This window comes from Centroberyx gerrardi, chromosome 3 (genome assembly GCF_048128805.1).
Source record: "Centroberyx gerrardi isolate f3 chromosome 3, fCenGer3.hap1.cur.20231027, whole genome shotgun sequence".
NCBI classification, from domain to species: Eukaryota; Metazoa; Chordata; class Actinopteri; order Beryciformes; family Berycidae; genus Centroberyx; species Centroberyx gerrardi.
In genome coordinates, this window is record NC_135999.1 from 12,081,298 (window position 1) to 12,100,813 (window position 19,516).

At 41.9% G+C, this 19,516-nt stretch overlaps 1 protein-coding gene across 1 annotated transcript in view; it reads left to right on the forward strand.

The window, feature by feature from the left end:
• Window positions 1-1,383: 1,383 nt before the first annotated feature.
• tet2 (tet methylcytosine dioxygenase 2) overlaps window positions 1,384-19,516 on the forward strand; it is a 33,878-nt gene continuing 15,745 nt past the window's right edge. Inside the window, exons 1-2 of the mRNA XM_078281730.1 lie at window positions 1,384-1,700; window positions 3,287-3,317. The gene's annotated coding sequence lies outside the window, so the exon portion shown is untranslated. The remainder of the gene's footprint in view (window positions 1,701-3,286; window positions 3,318-19,516) is intronic.

Consider the following 19,516-nt stretch of genomic DNA (forward strand, 5'->3'; position numbering starts at 1 on the left):
TGTCTTTGGAGTATCTGTGTTGCAGCAAGTGTGACTCCTCCTTCCTCTCTCTGCCTGCTCCCCTCCCCCATTCTGTGTAAAAACAAATCTCCTTTTCTGCTCTCAGCCTGAAACTATTGAGTCAACAAATGTCAGTGCAGCTAGGCAGGGGCCGACGGGAAAGAGGTGGGGTCTCCCTTCAAACCTGGATTGCAGCCAAAGTGCAGATTATTTTCAGACAAGACCCACCTGTTAAAATCTGCACTGGACAGTAAAGGGGGAATTAAACAGTGAGATGAATGGAGGTACCACTATTTGAATGTGGTTGTGAAGGCTGTGGCCATAGTTTTTAGAAATTACTACCAACACACGTAGACTAGCAAGTATGAACCTAATATTTTCTAAAAACTCATTTCCTGTTTCCATTGCTGGTATTAATACTTATGGTACAACTTATGTATATGTTTTTTTCCCCCTATTTTCTACCAAAGCAAAGATGCAACAAAAAGTGAATACAAACACATTCATGCACACATGGCAAACTTAAATTCAGACTTTTACCTCTGCATAAAATAGCTGAACTGTCATGGAAACCCATTACAAAACCTCAGCCGGAGCGCTGTAAATGTTTAACTACTCGTCTAATTATAGCTCATTTCTGCTCATGTTATTCCAGCACCTTACAGTGCCGGATTTGTCTTTTAAATCACCCTCAACCCCTTTTCTCTCTTGCACTCCTCTCTGTATCTCTTGCCAGCCCACGTGGCCAGTGTCAACAGGAGGTGGGTCTTGGCAGACACATGAAGTGAAGTATGCTGCCTGTGTGGAGGCTAGAGAGTTGTCTTACGCCCCACTCTAAAAATGAGCCTGCCAGCCGAGGAGTGCCAAAATAAGACACGCAGCCGTTGGGAATGAGTGCATTGCTCAACTGGTGGGACTCCAAGCTGTACTCGCGTGATTGCTGCTGCAATTCTGCTACGCCAAAAGGGGAACTTCTGTAACCTATGACAGCTTGAGAGAAAATGAAAGAACAAGGAAGTCGAGAGAGAGAGAGAGAAAAGGGAGGGAAAAAAAGAAAACCCTAAGTCACTTGCCTTCCTGTCTGAGAATAGAAAGAGGAGGGGGTGGGGGGGTGGGGGGGGACGTCCTCTCCTCTTTCCCCAGTCAGACAGTTGAGCCCAGTGCAATATTCAGCTTAAAAGTGAACCAGGGGGGTGGAGTCCTGTCCTGCTGACTGAATCCACTCCAGTGCTTCAGGGCAGCCATCATAGTGTGCACTATTGTGTGCGGCTGAGGGAAGAAGAAAAAACAAAAAAGAGGGAAGGGAAGAGGGGAGGGGGGGGGGGGGGGGGAGAAGAAAACCTGGCCCTTTGTGTGGGAAGGACTCAGCAGGAAAGTGATTTTGTGATTATTTGAGTTTGCCAGCAAAGCAAGGCTCTTCCCCCTGACCCGCACGCACATCTTGTCTGCTCGGCGTGCCTCTGCTGCCTTACACCAGAGTCACATATGTGTGCACTTCTCAGGCCGGCCAACAGCGACACCCGGGCTTCTCCTGATGATGAGAGCCGACGTCAGACCGGTTTCCATGAATATTGATGTGGAGGATAGTCTGTTTCATAGAAGAACAGAAGGAGGCAAGATGGCTGCCCTTTAGGATTTGTTAAAGAGGAGATCCAGACGGTTTGTTGGAATTTCTACAAAGTGGAGGGACATAAAAAGAGGTGAGAATTTGCTCGGCGCGTTTGTACTCTGCCTGCCCTTTTCCCCTTTAACCTTGGGTATATTTTTGGTGGTTTTGTGTCAGGCGAAGCGTTGCAAATGTCCCCCACCGTAAGAGCAAGAGCCAACATAATAAGGAGGGGATATTAGATAAAGCTACTCCAACATGGCTGACGATTTTCTTTCTTTTTTTGCCAGTTGAAACAGAAAGATATCCTCTGTGTTTCCTGTGTGACTTCTGTATTCAGTGAACACTCTTGCTGCTTTTGAATTCATCTTCAGTAGAAAATGGTATCCTTACACTGCTTGTTCAGGACTTTTTTCTTGAAGCATTATTACAAATGCTTGTGTAATGCTCTCATTTTTTCCCCTTAACATTTCACCCTTGCATTTTTCACCATCCAATTATGGCTAAATGTGTCTTTAAGTGTGTATTAAGAGTGTGTTTTTGTATAAGTACATTTGTTTTGAGAGGGGAAACACATTTTAAACATTTATCTGTAATTAACAGCCATTAGGGGCTGTTTTTATTTTTCAAGAAATAGCCTATGTTCATGGTGCAGGCAGCTTTACCTTCCCTATCCTTTCATTTTGAGATCCACGGTTGTGTATGTGTTTATGTGTTTATGCTGTTCAATAGGGGAGACTGTAGGTAGAAGAGTAAAAGTCTACCTGGACCTGTTCAGCAGTAAGTGCATAGTGAATAGCAGTGGAGCAGGGATAGCTTCTGGCTTTGTGCATCTCTGTGAATCAGCTTTCATTGCATTCACCACTGAATGACAAGCAGACACAAAGGCAAGCACAGTCCCAAGGAGAGGCAAAAGAGAAGAGAATTGTGGTGGCAGAGTGTAGTGAAGGCAGACAAGGTCAGAAAGCTCTAAAGGAAATGAAACTCAATCCTACCGCACCATTAGCTGGGGGAACAAGAATGGCAATTCTGGAGCAGGTTTTTTTTTTTTTTACTGGAGGCTAAACAAGGGATTATTACCAGACAGCACAAACAAATATCCTCTTTCTGTTGGTCAGCCTTCCTAAACCATTAGTAACAGGACAAGGTTCTATATACTGTTAATACCAGTGAATAATATGCAGACTGTTGTATTTCTTAAATTATAGTGAAATATTTTGAGGACAGAACTATTTGCAAACAGATTACTGATGATACAAAGATAAATGTGTGTGTTTGTGTGTGTGTGTGTTTGTTTGTGTGTGTCTGTGTGTATGTTTGTGTGTGTATGTGAAAGAGAGAGAGAGAGATAGAGAGAGAGAGAGAGAGAGAGAGAGAGAGAGAGAGAGAGAGAGAGAAAATACACATTTATATTTTCTTGACATTGTAAATAATATGTGTTGTTCTGTATTCATTATCATTAGAATAGATGTAGAACAACAGCATGGTGACCTAATACCTGCGAGGATAGTGAAATTAGTTGAATTATAATAAATTAATGAAGTGATAGCCTGTGAGATAGATAGTGATTAGGTTGGCGGGCTTATTTTTCAGAATTAGTAAAATGCTGGAACACAACATCTAAAATAACAACAAATCGGACATAGTAGCTTTATCAAATTTGTTTTATCTCCCCAACAGGACTTCATGCCTCACCTGGACTAACAAATAGGTAATTGGCCATTATGTTTTTCCTGTTATCTAGGCTGAATTCACTAAATGCTACATTAAGATTAACATTATAATCACCCACTAAAACATCACTATCTCCCCCAGGTTTGTGTATTTGACTTGTGTATTCCACTGACAGCAGTTGCTACATTACTCCAGTTTGGCCTAGGGTGAAATGCAAAATAGGCCTGCCTGCAAGGGGGAGCATAATAAGTGACCCATAATTGGGTGATGCAAATAAACAATGTAGCCTAATAAATAATGCTAATGCATGAACAATGTAGGAATTCAGTTTACGTTTTATCACCGCTTAAATTATGATTCGTCTTAAACTTCAAACTACTGCTAAGTTCAGACTGTGTCATATTGAAGTTGGCGAGGCAGTGTAACAAAAAAAAAGTCAGTTGCTTGTCAACTGACTGGAGGACAAACACTGAGCTAGCCTAATCTGCTTATGTGATGAAGACAGAGGGGAACACTGGCCTCTAATAACCAATATCGCACTTTTCCCTTTTTAATTACGCATCTGTTTTAAGCGTTTCTGTTTACACGCTGCATTTTTGTGGCGGATTTTGCAGAGCATGTAGCCTCCACACTACACTCTCTACTCTAAAATATTCTGTGCTTGTACTAGAAGAGGGTCAGTCCAGTTTTTATTCCCAGCGAGCTGTCAAGAGCTTTGGACACAACAATGGCGGTGTGTGTGTTCCACTGGGGTGATGGCATGGCTCTGTTTTGATATGGCAAGCATGGTCAGTGACTGTGTAGTGTCAACACAAGTGCGTAAGCAGGGGCGTGTTCCATAGTCTTCATATAAAGTATGTTATGACTGCCTGAGATCAGGTGACCCAGGCTTTTTTTTTCATTGCTCCATTCTGACTGACTTCCATGATGTTAATGTAGACACATGTTATGCGAAAAACCAGGGTAGGCCAAAAAATCGAATACCAGTTTGATTTTTTTCTTACCCAACCCAAGAGATAAGTGAAAAGCTTCTTTGGACGGATCAAACTAAAAAGTCAATAAGGAGGGTGTTTTGTATCTCTGCTCTTGTGTACTGTGGGTTTTATTTGATTTTTTCTTTTCCATTTGCGCATGAAACATCACATTCCACACTAATATAATGTGATCTGCTCAGTTTGGAGGGATTGCACCTAAACCATTTCTTGCTTGCTAACTAATGCATATTGTTAATGGTTGTCAAGGTGTGGAAGTACAGTTTTTGTTCTCTTTTGCATTCAGTTGCTTTGTAAAACAGGATTTCAAAATGCTTAATCCTGACCTGCAGTATAGCTCCATGTTATAACATCACAACATAAACTAAAAAACACATATTGCTACTGGAAGTGCTTCCCTGAGCCCCTGCATGGCTGCTGTTACGTCAGCACTGAAAAGGCAGCAGACCTTCAATAGGTCTGTAGGGAGCAGAGTGGGGGAAGGGCCAGATAGATCAATCACATGGACATAGCTGCTCTCATCTATCCACACCCACAGATAAAGCCGTGCGGTTGGGTTGCTCCTTCGTCATGGCCGCAAGTCCCCTTTATGTCACTCCCAGGGTAAAAGACAATATCACCTTCGGGAAGAATGTCCAGTTGCCATAGCATTCCACAACAATGCTGTCCACTTACAATACCCAAGCCCTAACCCCTGACCCTCTCTGTTCAGCCCACGCATCATATTTCCACCCTAGGGCTGCTGCAGAAGTGACACAGTAGAGCAGGTCCAGTGGTAGGTTGGACATTTTAGATTGCACTACCTTTGCGTGCTGGCTGGCCTTAGCTTGACTATTTTCCTGAGACAAAATGGCGAGATACTGAGTGTCGTATTGATCTCTGCAATATTGATTTCTCTCTTGTCTGCTATTGGGGGTTGTTTTTCCATAGAGAGAGAGGCAGCGAACCACAATCAGGTAGTACTGCACTGGAATCTTAGTGCCATAAAGTAGACCTTGAGTTATACACATTTCAGACATTTGCACTGAACTGACCATCAGTTGTGCACAATTGTGGGAATTTTCTTGTTGGCGCATGCAGTTAAAAGCATAACTGCAACTTAGCAGCACAGGCAATTTTGCAAAACATGGTCATTTGAAAGACATTTCAGTCTTTCAGATGGCTCTGTTTGACAAACCTTTCAGTCTTTCAAATGTCCCTCATTCCTGATCGTTTTGCATAAACAAGGTTTGACTTTTACCATTTATTGACAGATTATCCATGCTTTATGTGCTGATACATTTTGAAATGGCTGCAGAATGTTAATCAAGAGATCTTTTCAATTGTGAATCACTCATCTATGTATGGCGCTGGAAATATTGGGAAACATTGCGGTTTCAAGAAAGTTCTGTGCTTGTCTTCTCTTAAATTTAATAATGATGTCCTCTTCATGAGTCTGAATCACAAAAATCTGTCTCTTATCAATAATTACCACACAAGATCCATTGCAAATCCCAAATACAAATGCTGGCGTTCCTCTCCAAGGAGGCCTTGCCTTGCTATAGCGAGATTATGGTGTAATTATGGCGAGATAGGGAGAGTGGAAAGGCTCTGTTTGTTAGTCATCGCTGGAACTGTGTAATAGTAATAATCTTTTTATGAGTCTGAGTCACAAAAACATGTCTATTATCAATAATTACTACACCGGATACATGGCGAATCCCAACGACACATCCTGGGGATCCTTTTCGAGGAGGCCCTGCCTTCGCCGGGCTGAGGTGTAATTATGGCCTGGGAGTGATAAGGCTCTGTTTGAGTGGCACTGGGCCGGAGGGAGCGTTGCTGGCCCTGCGAGCATGTATCGATGTCAGGGTTTACCTCAGGGGTGAGCCGGCGAGGGCAGAGACTCAAAAGCTTCCTCCACGTGAGCACACGCACATGGCCGCTCTGTTTACAAACACTATCCTGGCATTCCGCAGCGAGAGAGGCAAGTGAGATGTTACGTAACCATCCCAAAGCGAATAGCATCTCTTCCCGCCTCTCGCTCGGCCGCTCCCGCTACGCTCGGGCAATCTATTTGAATGTCGTTGTCGCTGGTGCTGCCGCTAGAAGTGAAAAGTGAGAAAACAATGAAAAGGCAAAGGCAAGCATCTGTAGCTCAGAACGTGGCGACACTGACGGCAAACGGCTTTCTAGGTTACCGCCGCTCTGACAGCGCATGGCCTCCTGAGCCGGTGAAGGCCTCGATAGTGCCAAACTTTTAGTTTTACTGTAATATGATGCGGTATTCAGTTCAAAGATTGGACAAAGATCAGATCAGTGTTCATGGAACGAATGTACACGCCTACTACCTTCACACGTCAGATTATCTCATCAACTCCTTTTAAATTTAAAAATTTGGAAACACAAATTTGCAAGATTTCATGCAGTGTGTCAACGCTTAAACTCGACTTGTATGTGCGCAGACATTACTGAAGGCCTATTTTGGTCCACAAGGACACATCTTTCAAGTTGGTTTGCATTGCGCTGCTTTGATGTGATGGACTTGGTATGAGGAAGTGTTAATTCACTGGTAAATATGGTCTTTCCAAAATCTGGGGGATCTCTGAATTAAGGTTTATTTGTTGAGAAAACTTGTTTTGACCAGTAAACTTAGTGCACCTTTTCCCCAATGCTAGAACTAAAAATTCTCTGTTGTGAATTTATGTATAAGAAAAATGTGAGAGGAGGTTACTAAAATAGAAGGGGAGTATGAAAGTATGCAGACACAAATGCTGGTGTTGTCATGATGTTTGTGACCCTAGGCAAGCCAAATGATGTGGCTTGCAACATATAGGTGTGACAATATGTGGACAGGTAGCATACTTGCACACTCACAGGCCATCAAGATGCCTTGCAAGCCTAATAAGTGACCTAACCTCAAACTAGGGTCTGACACGCACAGTCAAACTCTGTCAAAATGTAAAGAGGTCAGTCGGTTCCGGTTAAATTAAGTCTGTGGACACGAGGGAGCTTCTTCAGCGGTCTAATCCTAGAGAGAGAGGTTCACCGGCAAATTTTCCTTTTAGGACCAAAAGAGGAGGACGATAGCCTTTCTTATGCGGCTTGTCACAATGCATCTTTTGATCAAAATAAAGCTGGGCTAATTTAGGTCAAGATCCGAAAAGGAATTTCCATAACTAATGCCTCTGTCACATGATCTGCAAAGCTCCCGCATGATAGTGGAATCTCAAAGGGCACCACGCCGATCTAAACAACTGCCTCTGATGGCTGTTTGGCCTGCTCTAAAATGGCTGTCAGATATAGCCGGTTTGCTCCTAGGAGCTGTCACTGAAAAGGTTAGGCCCTTTGGCCCCCTGTTGTCTACACAAGGAGCACAAAGACAGACAGCTGGCCCTGAATGTCATTTAGAAGCGTAACCCTACCAAAGGCTTTGAATGACATCACTAACTACTTCTGAAGGCTTCAAGTGGCCCAGGCTCAATATTAGGTTTCCTCTGTGGAATGTACTGGTGCAGCAGCTGGTGTCTTTCCGAGCTTTACTCCTTAATAATGGCAATGCGTTTGTTTTGCGCCCATGAACGTATTTACATTGGGGAATTTTCAAAGTCTGATTGCAGCACTGGGTCTGAATGGAAAGAGAGTCGTGGATGAAATGATATGCAGCGATCTGACATGATTCCACTACAGTGATACCTGTAATCAAACCGTATCTACTCAGATGACAGTCATACAGATGTGGCGGGTCTCACAGAAGACAGAATAACAGTTTTTGTGCAGAAAAGCACCAGTCTGCTACATAGTGGAACATGATTGATGATTCTCTGCCGTATTTGAAAAACATAATTTGTCTAAGTGATCACTAAAACAATATTCAGACTGTGTTTGAGAAATGGTCCTCATCATAGAAAAATGGATGCATGGCTGATGAATTGCTGAGGGGCATGAGATGCTGTGAGGGGTCTAGATGCCCTTCCATGGAAGCCATGAATCACAGAAAATATCCCTCACTCAGAAGGATTTGTGATCTCTATTCAATGAGAGTCACGTGCTTCCCACTCAGTGGAGGGAAAGAGGGAGCTTAGCAACAGTGGCTTAGGTCAGGCTGCTTGGAAACCAATGAGGGAAAGAATATCAGCACATACTCTATCCAGATGACAAAAGAGCACATTGGAAATATTTCTCATTCATTGTTATCTTTGGCTCTGCAGTCGATCTTTGATTTTACATTTTTAGAATGGAAGAGGAAAGGAAACCAGATGAACAAGCTTGACTTCCTTTTGATCACAACAAGCCACTCTCCTCTTCTGGCTCCTTGGGTTAGCTTCGTCTTCCATGTCACTGAGATCTGTCCTGGTACTGAGTCCATTAAGAATTCCTCCACTGCCATCTGTGTGTGCCATGTTTTAATTTCCCCTCTTACAATAATGTTTCCCTTTGCTCTGTTTACTGTTCACCTCCGCTTCCTGTTTAATTGGATGCTGGTTTGGATTTGGATCATGCAAACAGAAAGGAAATATTTGCTAAATAAATGTGCCTGTGAGCTAAGCACATGCCAAGACCTGCAGGCTAACAGGGAATTGAAGAAACATGGGGATAGGAGTTGGCTCATCAGTTGGCTTGGTGTGTCCATTTTCCATCTCATGCCAGACTGTATTAGTGGGGAAAATTGTCATGAGGAAGAAAAAGGTCAGGGAAAAGTATTCAACTCCATATATCACTACTTCAATTGAAAACGCTTACAGTATCTTTCTTGGCTCTATCTGAGAGGCTCATTTAACAGAATACAGATTTAGCATAGTAACTGTAAAGAACAGTTTGAATTGGGCAACCAACTTCAGTAAGTGGGATACAGAAATGTATTATTTCAGGTTCTACAGCTCACAGTGTTTCTAAAATGCAATTTCAAAGGTGTTGATCTGCACAAGTGCAAATGTAGGTTTCTGAATATGTGGCACTATTGATTTACTGGCAGGATCAATGCGTAAAGCACATGTGCACACCACGGCAAAGCAGCCTATTCTCCAGTCAGCCGTGCTGGGGTAATGTTTAGACCAGATGGGCTTTGGAGCGCTAATAAGATGGTCGCCATGGCTACCATGCACTCTGAAAGAAATTAACTTTGCACTGCGCACAGTTCATCAAGTTAGTCAGATATATTGACTGTTGCATAGACAAAGGGTTGGTAGGAAGGAGACAGGCAGCTAGGAAGGAAAAGTGCAGCATTGTGAGGGGTTGGGGGCAGGTTATTGGGTTTCTGTGTGTTTTGTGCGCTCAAGAGCCCACTTCTTAATTAGAGCCTCCATGTGATGCAGCTTGGAGGCACAGAGAGATAGGTTTAGACTCTCTGTACAAGCTTTGCACTCACCCATGGTACAGTGTTCTTGATTTTCTCAGGTTCTGCTGGCTCAATAGGGAAAAACCAAAACATGACATGTCTACGATTTGGTCTAGGCTAACTATTTTCTACTATCAGGATTGACCTATTCTGGGAAACAGTCAATTTACATTGACATGAATGGAAATAGCTCTGTTCTACTTACATGGTTTTTGTCTTTCTCATCATGACTCTTTGACAGAGAGGCGTGGTGTCAGCAGTTGTTTGGCTGGTTTCAGTATGAGTCAAATCATAAGGTTAAGCTAATTCTCTGCTATAACTAAAGAAAATATATATATATATAAATATAGTATTGTGCAGTTTTTCATGATGCTTTGAAATGTAGGCTGCATTGTTAGAAATAAATCTAAAATGCTGAATATAAGACTGACTTGAAGTGTAGTAGTAGCATATGGTAGCATAATGATTTGTAACAATGTGTGTGTGATGTGGTTTCTGTTGACCCAGAATACCTGCTGAACAAGTTGTATGACAAATTTGGAGAGGAAGGGCATGTCACCTAGAACAAAAGCAGTTAAACAGGTTATTATTCAGATCTGTGTCTTGTGAAAAGTTATCTGACAAAACTAAGCTATTGTCACGTCTCACATTTGCCACTGACATGATGCTCGACCTACTTTATTCTCACATTTGGCACTGATCAGACATTTAACAACACCACACATCTTAAAACACCACAACAAGCAATATTTTCAACATCAATTATATTAACAATATAATACAATTTGAGATCAATAGCTTGAACACCAGTATCTACTTCAACAACCTCAACGCCAAAAATCATGTCAACATCAACTTTAAAATCAACATTGCTCTAAAGGCCACAGATCCATGACTCATTCCAAGTAAAAACTTTATGCATTTCAACCTGGCCTCTGTAAAGCAGGCTTGACAAAACCAACCAACAACCAAAAAACAAGCAAACAATGTAAAATGAAAGAAAAACAAAAAGCATGGACCTGATAATGTAGGTTCCATGAAATAATCCAGTCCCATTGAGAAGCTGAGCTATGGTCCATGAGTGTTTCTGAAACTGTCTTGAAGGCCTGACCACAAGTCCCTGGGTCCTTAACATTGCCACAAATCATTGACACCCAAATTCCCCAGAATAGATACCTTGTGGCTCCTTCCATAGGACTCGTCCACAGCACCCTCCCATAACACAAAGACAAAGCCCAGTGGACCCTGAACAGCAGGACCAGACAGTCCTGGATTGGTGTTTTCACTCATCTTTACTGTGACTATGAGCACTTGGTTATGTTTATGGTTTTGGTTCCAGTTAATCTTTCCTCTCTCTACACTCGCTCTCTTTATCTGTTTCCCCTGCATGGCGTGAGATGCTGCTATAAGCACATCTTATCACTTCCACCTGACATTTTGGTTCCACTACCAATGTCTGCATATTCGAGGGTGTTGATTTCTTCCACCAAGGTTTGTTTGTGTCTCGACAAAGTCATCCATGACCTTTTTGTCTCGTGACCTTGCCCGCCTACAATATATCCCAATATCGAAATGCTGATTTTGCTGACTGGAACGCCTCTTGTTGAGTCTATTCTGTTCATTTTACCAAAATACTGTAGGTGCTGCACTTCTTCCTGCTGTGTCTCACTGTGATTGCATCATTCCAGTCTTGCTTGTGTGCAAATTAATTCCTCCATTTGACAAGATAGTTTCAACTTCACTTTCCAGCTGGATCTTTTTAGGTTGTTTTTCAGCTTGCCAAGTAAACCATGTGGTGAAAGGAGCTGCTGTTGTAGTTGTCATTATATCATCCCTGTTTATTCCAATGGGCAAGGGGTGCAACCTCTTACCACTGACACACTTATTGATCTATGAACCATCACCGATCTATCTACTTGATTGGCTGATCAGATCTGATCACAGATTAGCTTGGCTCTGTTGACCTGGCTGCCCTTGGCCATAGGAATAACATGTGATTTTGAAAACTGAGTGCTATTCCCCTCAAGGACATATACAGGCTCAGTTAACAGACTTATTTTTGAAGACCTTTTTTATTAGGTCCATGCTGTAGGAATCACTGCTTTTCCGAGGCCAGTTTCCCTAACATCCTGTCGTACATTTTAGTAGAACTGATTAAATATTATTAGTTTGAACACCAGCCATTGCATATTTAATCCATATTCCCAAAAGATCAACCAAACTGATACTGATGGGCCATTTGTACATTTCTACCTACTTAGGCACTTGAATGTTATCCATTAATAGAAAACAAATTCAGTTGATTAAATGGTGCTGAATAGATGTCAAAGCACAATAAAGGAAGGTAATGAAATGAAGTGATGTGGGAGCACAGGGACTTCAGTGGGAATCTCCACCACTCGGCCACATCTGTCTCGCATTAGACATAAAGAACAATGTGGATTGTGCAGATCCCTTCTTCTGGTGGAGGGGGAGGAGGCTCTCTTGGGATGAAATTACAAACAGAAGTGTATATCCTCTGCGGGTTGAGATAATCTATTAATCTAGTCCTCAGACCCAAAGAAGAACACTAAGACAATTTAGAATCACATTCACATGCATTTGTATTTCTATTTAGACACTGAAAATCAACCAAGAGCTTAGAAAACTTGTGAACGCAGGATTGTCAGATAATATATGTCAGTAATACATTGCATCAGTTTAAAATGAAAGGAGATTTTCATGTCACATTTAATGGAGGGAGAGAGGCACATAGCTGGTCATCAGCATTAGCTTCCTCAGCAAGTTGGTTCTGCCTGCAGTGTTGCACTCTTTTTGGTCAGCCAACGAGGAAGAAGAAGGGCCAGAAGAGGGAAGAAAGTCTGTGATCTGTTGCTTCAGGCTATCATGTGACGCAGCCATTATGTCACAATCTAGTGATTAGGCAACAGTGCAGTCATCAACAGGAAACTGCAGTTTCACCTGACACCAAAGCAATATCTTTGGGTTGTAGGGTGCTGTAGCTACGTCAGACTCCCTCCCCAATGCTGTTATCAGTGCCACCTAAATTGTGTAGAGTCCCAGCACTAACTCAGCACGTCAACTGATACCTCAAATATCTGAATTGCTGTTAACAAACCTCACATTTTCCTGGGAGACTCCTGATTTTCATAAACCCTCTCCCTATGTTTTCCTATTGTCTCATCTCCCATATTTTGATCAAGTTTCAAAATCTACTCATTTACTATATTTGTTATAAACAGTAACACAAAAAAATCAAGGCCCTCAACTATCACTGCTGTTTCTGAACAGTCAACAAAATATGTTACACCAAAAATGGAGTGTTGATGGTGAAGTTATTAGCTCAGTGGTGGTTGGAGCCAAACGTGTGAATACCACGAAAAAGAAATGGAGTATTAGAAGATAAAGACATACGCCCACAGGTCCAGCACACACATACACTCCTTGAAGCATGGTACTCCAGGCTGCTAAGCACTATACACATTCATCTACAACAAATAATTGCAGGATGGCCATATTAGAGCCTATAGTCCTGTATGTAAATTAAATTACAAAATGTAAATAGATGTAAAATGTAAATGTAAGTGTATTTTCATTGTTAATTTATACTGGAAAAGTCACCAGAATGCAGGAACTAAGGTCTTTGAATCTTAAAACTTTTGAAGATCTCCCTATTCCCACATCGTAATGTAAAACAGAGGCTATGCTGATCTCATTCTGCTGTATTTGCCCCAAATGTGAGGCAGAAGGATCAACCATTAATCAGGGCCAGAACATGCTTTATATCAACAGATCTTTAACTGGATTCACTCTTTGATGTTGGAACATTCACTGTCTGAAATAGAGTAACAACATTACATTTCAAAATGACTTCACTTTCAGTCTTGGAGAGCAGGAAAAGGTGACCCCCTGCCCACACAATAAGTTGCAGTAAACACTAATTAGGTCCGCATTTCCAAACTTTCCCTTTCTCCTCTATTCATATGCTGATGTAGATACATGAGAAACTGTGAAATGTCAAGAAGGAAGAGACAATTACCAGCCCACAAAAGATAGGAATCAGCCAAACCCTGTGGCCCACCTAATTTAAGAAATGGCAGCCAGCAGCTTGAGGGGAAAAATGGTTGTCCTCAGGGATTTTCTTTGGGAATGGGTCTAATATAAACGTCGCCACTTTAAGGCATGCCTGGGGAAAGAATTGTGAAGGGTAGTATGAATATAGCTTGAGGCACATTTGTAAAAATGTCTTCGTTATTCTGAGTTCTTATTGAGTAGGAGGCTTGGTAGAGGTTAAACAATACCTGATCACTTAGACATGTGGGCCTAGAGAGCAAAAAAGCACAATGAATACCAGCAGGGTTTGCTTTTTTGAGCTTTCTAGTGAGAGGGCAGAAGTTTCTGAGAGAATCGAGGATGGCTTGAGGAGCTTTGACCAATTTGTGGTCTACCTTCATCTAAATTTTTGCTGTATTGTGAGGATTCTCACTATTTTCTCTTAAAATTTATGTAGAATGGAGTGCTATATGCTATCTGAGCATAGATCCCACATGCTGCCTAGGTTTTTAAATGCAACAACACTGCAATGAGTTGCAGGAATTGTGAGGAAATGTTGCAATAATCTAGCTAGCACATAAATTTGGATTATTTATATAAATAACTGCAGACACAGGGGCCTTTTGTTGCTAAGCCAGGGTAATGTGGAGAATGTCATATGTTCAGACAGATAGAAAGAAAGAGAGGGAAGGTATGAGCAACCATCTGAGGTGCATTATAAGCACTGCTTGTGTGTGCCATGTGACACAAATCACAAGTGTGAGGTGGTTTATTGAGAGACTCAATGAGACGCAGTGCATGAATGAACATTTGTCCCATAATGCTTGACAACCAGTAACAACACATGCTACGAGCACAACATTTCACATGGAGGGTTCGGACTAGACTCGTTCTAAGACTGAATTGACCTTTCAGGCTAAAGTCAACCACCATCATGTTTTCAAAAATCCTCTGCACTAGTCAAATCCTCAGTCCATATACCAACCATATGTCATGAATCATTTAAAATGTCTGCACCTTAAAGGGATTATCAAGCATTGCTTTGAAGGTATATATTCCTTATAGCATTGCTGCAATATATTTTGAGGTATTCAGCTCTGGCAAATGTGAATCCACAAAGGCAGTATTCTGTTCTTTGTCAGTGAAGTAACTCCAGGCTGTCTATTGATATGACTTCAAAAATTGAACCCATAACAGTAACATGTGAATTCTTAATTCAGAGGCATTTGCCATTATAAATCTTGCATGTGCATGACTAATTCCAGGTTATGTGATGCATGACTAATACTGTGTAGAACAAAGATGGCCATAGTGGCAATTCAGCCTTTACAGATTTAAAAATTATCTTTGACAGCTTCTGGCCAGTGCTGTTATTTAGCCTACGTTATTGTTGTTTACATGGGGATGGTCAGTTGGAGTGCAATGTTGTGAAAATCCTTTCAGAGGCCATCGGGATTGCAGAGCAGCGAGTCTAGCTCTATATTTATGGGAGGGATTTAAACCGCTGTAGCATGCTAGTCATCTGACCCAATTACACTGGCTAAGGATGAGGTTTCACTCAAGAGCTTCAGCTCTGGTGTGTGCAGCCTGAAAAATATCTAACTCCAGCCTGTCAGCATATACACAGCCGCTGTGGCTTTTACAGTTCTTTTCATACAAGATAACATTCCTTATCAAAAGCTATGTAATAAATACAGACTTAGTTTAAGCTCTATTATTTCCAGCTCTCTTCTATGTCGTCTTTTGTGTGTATGTTTTTTTGCCTCCGTTGCTCTGCAGTAACGTGGTCCCACAAAACTCTGGTACCTGTCTTTAAATAAACATAAATTCACAGGTTATAATGAACAGCCTATAGGGAGTGATGTCTACACAGCTTTTAAATTACCCACATGGCTGATCACTTGTCCGCCTCATGACTTCATTTCCAGTGCTCTTTATTCACACAATGTTTAAAGTGTCTCTCTGTGGGATGAAAGACAAAACCGGCATTAGAATTATTTACTTGTTTGTTGTCTGGTCATGAAATGACAATGTACAGCATTTAAAAAATATTACATTGCCATAAAGTAACAAAATTTGTTCAGGAAATGGGTTTTCATCATGTTTTCATGTGTCATATGTCATTAAGTTGAGGTCTAGGCATAGTGGAGCAGGTCAAATGGGAAATTAGACAAACAAGAAAGGCTACTCTGAACTTTCTTCTTAGTTACCAGACTTTGATATGATCCAGCTGATTAGGCGCAGGATTTACTAAAATGGCACTACACTCTTTCAAAATTTACAGTCTCTGGGCACATGCTCCATGTTCTTATCGTCCTACAGGAAAATACAAATGGGCCTATTGAGTGAAGGAAGGGGAAATGTACACTTGAGATAACAGCTTATTCCTGGGACTCAAAATGTGTTTCAGCAAGTGTGCATTTGATTTACAGGGCCGCTCCATGTCTTCCCCTCTCTTCAACAGCAGGGCTGTATACCCGCGCTAGCCAGGTCTCAACCTGAGACTGCCGAGACCTCACTCTCCCAGCAGCTGTCGTTATTGGTGAATGTCACATACGGCTGCCAAGTCACGCCAAATAGACCCCGTCCACTAAGGCAGCTCTCGTATTTCACTGGCTCTCTTTGGGGATAACAAAAACACAGTGTGAGTCCTGTGCATTGAACTTTGCTGCACTTCAGTGTTGTGGGGAGAAAGTATCATGCTGGTGGAGGAAATAAGGCTAAATATCCAAAGTACCAAGTGGCTTGGAGCCGTGCTTCAAGAGTTTATACTCCAGTATCGGCAAAATGATGGACAGACAAAATATAAGTGTACTCCTTGCCACGGTAAAACACAGCAATGTTCAAATCGAAACAGTGAACGGTCATTTTTAAATGTGGCTCTACAGTCATGTGCATTAGCCATTGCCCTTAAATGACTCTTGTGCAAACTGTCTCCATTGTTTTACAACACTGCTCACACTGTGTCCAAGAGTCCACCCTTGCCCCCAGGCTTCAAAGCACTAAACCAACTGACCATCTATAAATGCCAGCAAATACATAGCTATAGAGGCAATACCTATGGGCTACGTCTGTCCGGGTTTCTACAACAGCACTTAACAGCCAGGTTCATAACTGCACGGGCCAATCACTTGCTAGATGATAGACCGAAGAGGAGGGAAGTAGATGAAGGGCAGCCAGAAGAAGAGAGGAACCTGGAGCGTAATTACAGGGCAGAAGATTGGAGGAGAGGCTGTGGGAGAGGGAGGGACCCGGAAACCAAACACAGCAGCAACAACAACACTATATAGAGACAAAGGCACTCACTTCTGGAGGGAGAGGGACCTTCATTGGGAATTCAGTTCAAGCAAAGCAAGTTGAGTCATCTCATAACCTGAAACAAACAGCACTTTTTTCCCTGGTGGACATTAGCCACTACAAGGGAAATCAAAAATAGATCAAAGACACAAGCATTATAAGTTCCAGCAGGCATCTAGACTGAAGCCACTGCAAAACTGTGCCTCTGGTTTAGTTTAGTGCTCTAATTCCAGGGCAAAAAATAGATCTCCATGTGAATCACACTTTTAATAAAGAATCAACAGGATGCGGCCAATACTCCAATTGTCTCGAAGCAAGCACAAGTCAAAGTTATGCTTACAACATTGCGTAATTGGTGTGCGTGTGTTTGTATGTTTGTAGGCGTACATGCACGCACACACTCAGCTGGGATCTCTGGCTTTGTTCTGGGCTTGCAAAGATTTTTTTTGTTGTCAGTGTGGGTGTATCCAACTGTGACAACCTGCTTGGCTCCGCTCGGTCCTCTGTAAACTCTGGCGTGTCCCATAGGACTGGAGCTGCACTGAAAGCAGCTTAGCACTAATGTTCACCTCATGACTTGGTTACTGATTTACAGACTCCACTGAGGGGCAGACAAAACAAAGAGCCAGTCACATGGGGTTGGGAAATAGCACCTTACCTCATTGTTATGTTTTTAGGGATCAAATACTGTATATGTAGAAGTGTTTGAAAAGATACAGGCATTTATTTTATTCATTCCCTTATGCTCAGTTCCTTTAGAACCCAAACTGAGTTTAATTATTGAAGTGACGTTCTCTTACTGAGCAAAGAGCCGACTGCAAAAACCATGCATATGCACCGATTCAACCTTAAAATGTGTCAGTTTAAATTTCTGGCTTTCATCAAAGATTTTTTTATTCCTAGTAGTGCTCATTGTTAGACATAAATTTGCACTAACTTTTTTATTTGTTATCTACATTGTTAATAGCAGCAAACTGTCATTCTTCTCAGTCAAACTGCAGCATCAGTATTGAGAAAGATTGATTAAGCTGTTGATGTCCTACATGAAAAAAGAAAAATAAAATAAAATAATGCAGTATAAGGCTAATCATAATGACCGCCTATCATTTTCACCCTCTTCATTTCCTGCATACAAGCTACACAGTTTGCAACCAACCAACCAACCACTCTACAGCATTCACTTTAACAGATCATATAGTATAGCACATTGTAAAATTAGTAGATCTGCCATGTGTGAGGACATCCGATTGTGATGTTGTGTAGACAAAGACGCCTTCTGAATGCTAAGGCCATTTGCTATTCATCAAAGGAGCTGTATGCATGTTTCATGGTTTTTTCGCACTCATTTTTGGAAATAACACATTTAAATTTTAACAAAAACATAAAGAGGCTCAGTGTCACTTCTGATTACGATGCCAGCGGTGGGATCCTGCTGTGCTACTGTACATCCGCCACTGTCTGACAGCAGCAAAAGGGAGATTAGCTCTGCAACTTGTTGCCCAAGCTGCTCATGAGATCCATCATCGTCTGGGTCCAATAATACCGTCTGAGTACAAGCGATCAGGTAGTCCAGCATTGCGTCTATCATTATGTTCCAACACACTGTCGATGGCGGTCAGAATTACAGAATAGCCCTTTAAAAACTCTTAATGGAAGAGCTGTAACATTGGTCTACTTTGCCTCACATACTGTACACTCTTTCTTTTTATTTTAATAATGATAATAGTTTCTGCTAGGTTTTCTGAAAAGTTACTGACTTGATTTAAAGATATTTATTTATGAAGTCAAACATTCTTTCGTCATTGCCTTCCAAATTGTCTTTTAGGCTTATCTTGTGCTTTTAATATCACAGTCAGATAGTTATTTTGCCATATAGTTGTTAGACTAAAGTTCTCTCTGACCATTTAGTTCATCAATCATGAACAAAAGCATTCTATGTATGTGATCTTTTTTTACTTTGCAGTTAATGCTGAAAGCAATATCATACATCTAGACTGCCTTAAAAAAATGTCTAAATTTCTAATAAATCTTTACCATCCTCATGACTAATAACCCTAAATCAGTAGATACATACAATAGTTCACTTCTAGCTTCACCTTTATGACACCTTCAAGTCCCTTTTCCTCAGCCATTGACCTGAGAGTTCCCCATTGTCTTCGGTGTGCTGCTTCCCTCTCCCACCTGCTAACAGGCAGCTGGCTGCCACAGGCTGCGCTGGCTCTGTTGTGACAACGAGAGGAGCTCCCAGACACCCTTGTAACAGCTTGGCTCGTTAGTGGGAGATTTAGCACTCTAACACCGGGGGTCTGGAGGGCTGCTAATGTCCTGGAGGGGTGATTGACACAGGGGAGGAGATCATTATGTCAACCAGCCAGCGCTGCCTGGCCGGAGCTCGGCCTGACAGTTTCCCATGATCATCTCGGTCCAGACAGCGTAGGCTGAGCCACAGTGAAGACTTTTTAGCCTGATTCATGTCCCATGTGGTCAGTTGGGACGTTGTGTAAAGTTAAGGAAATGGAGGAAACTGATTATAAACAGTCCCTTGCAAAGTGAGTGAGGTTCTGAGGTCTTGAACTA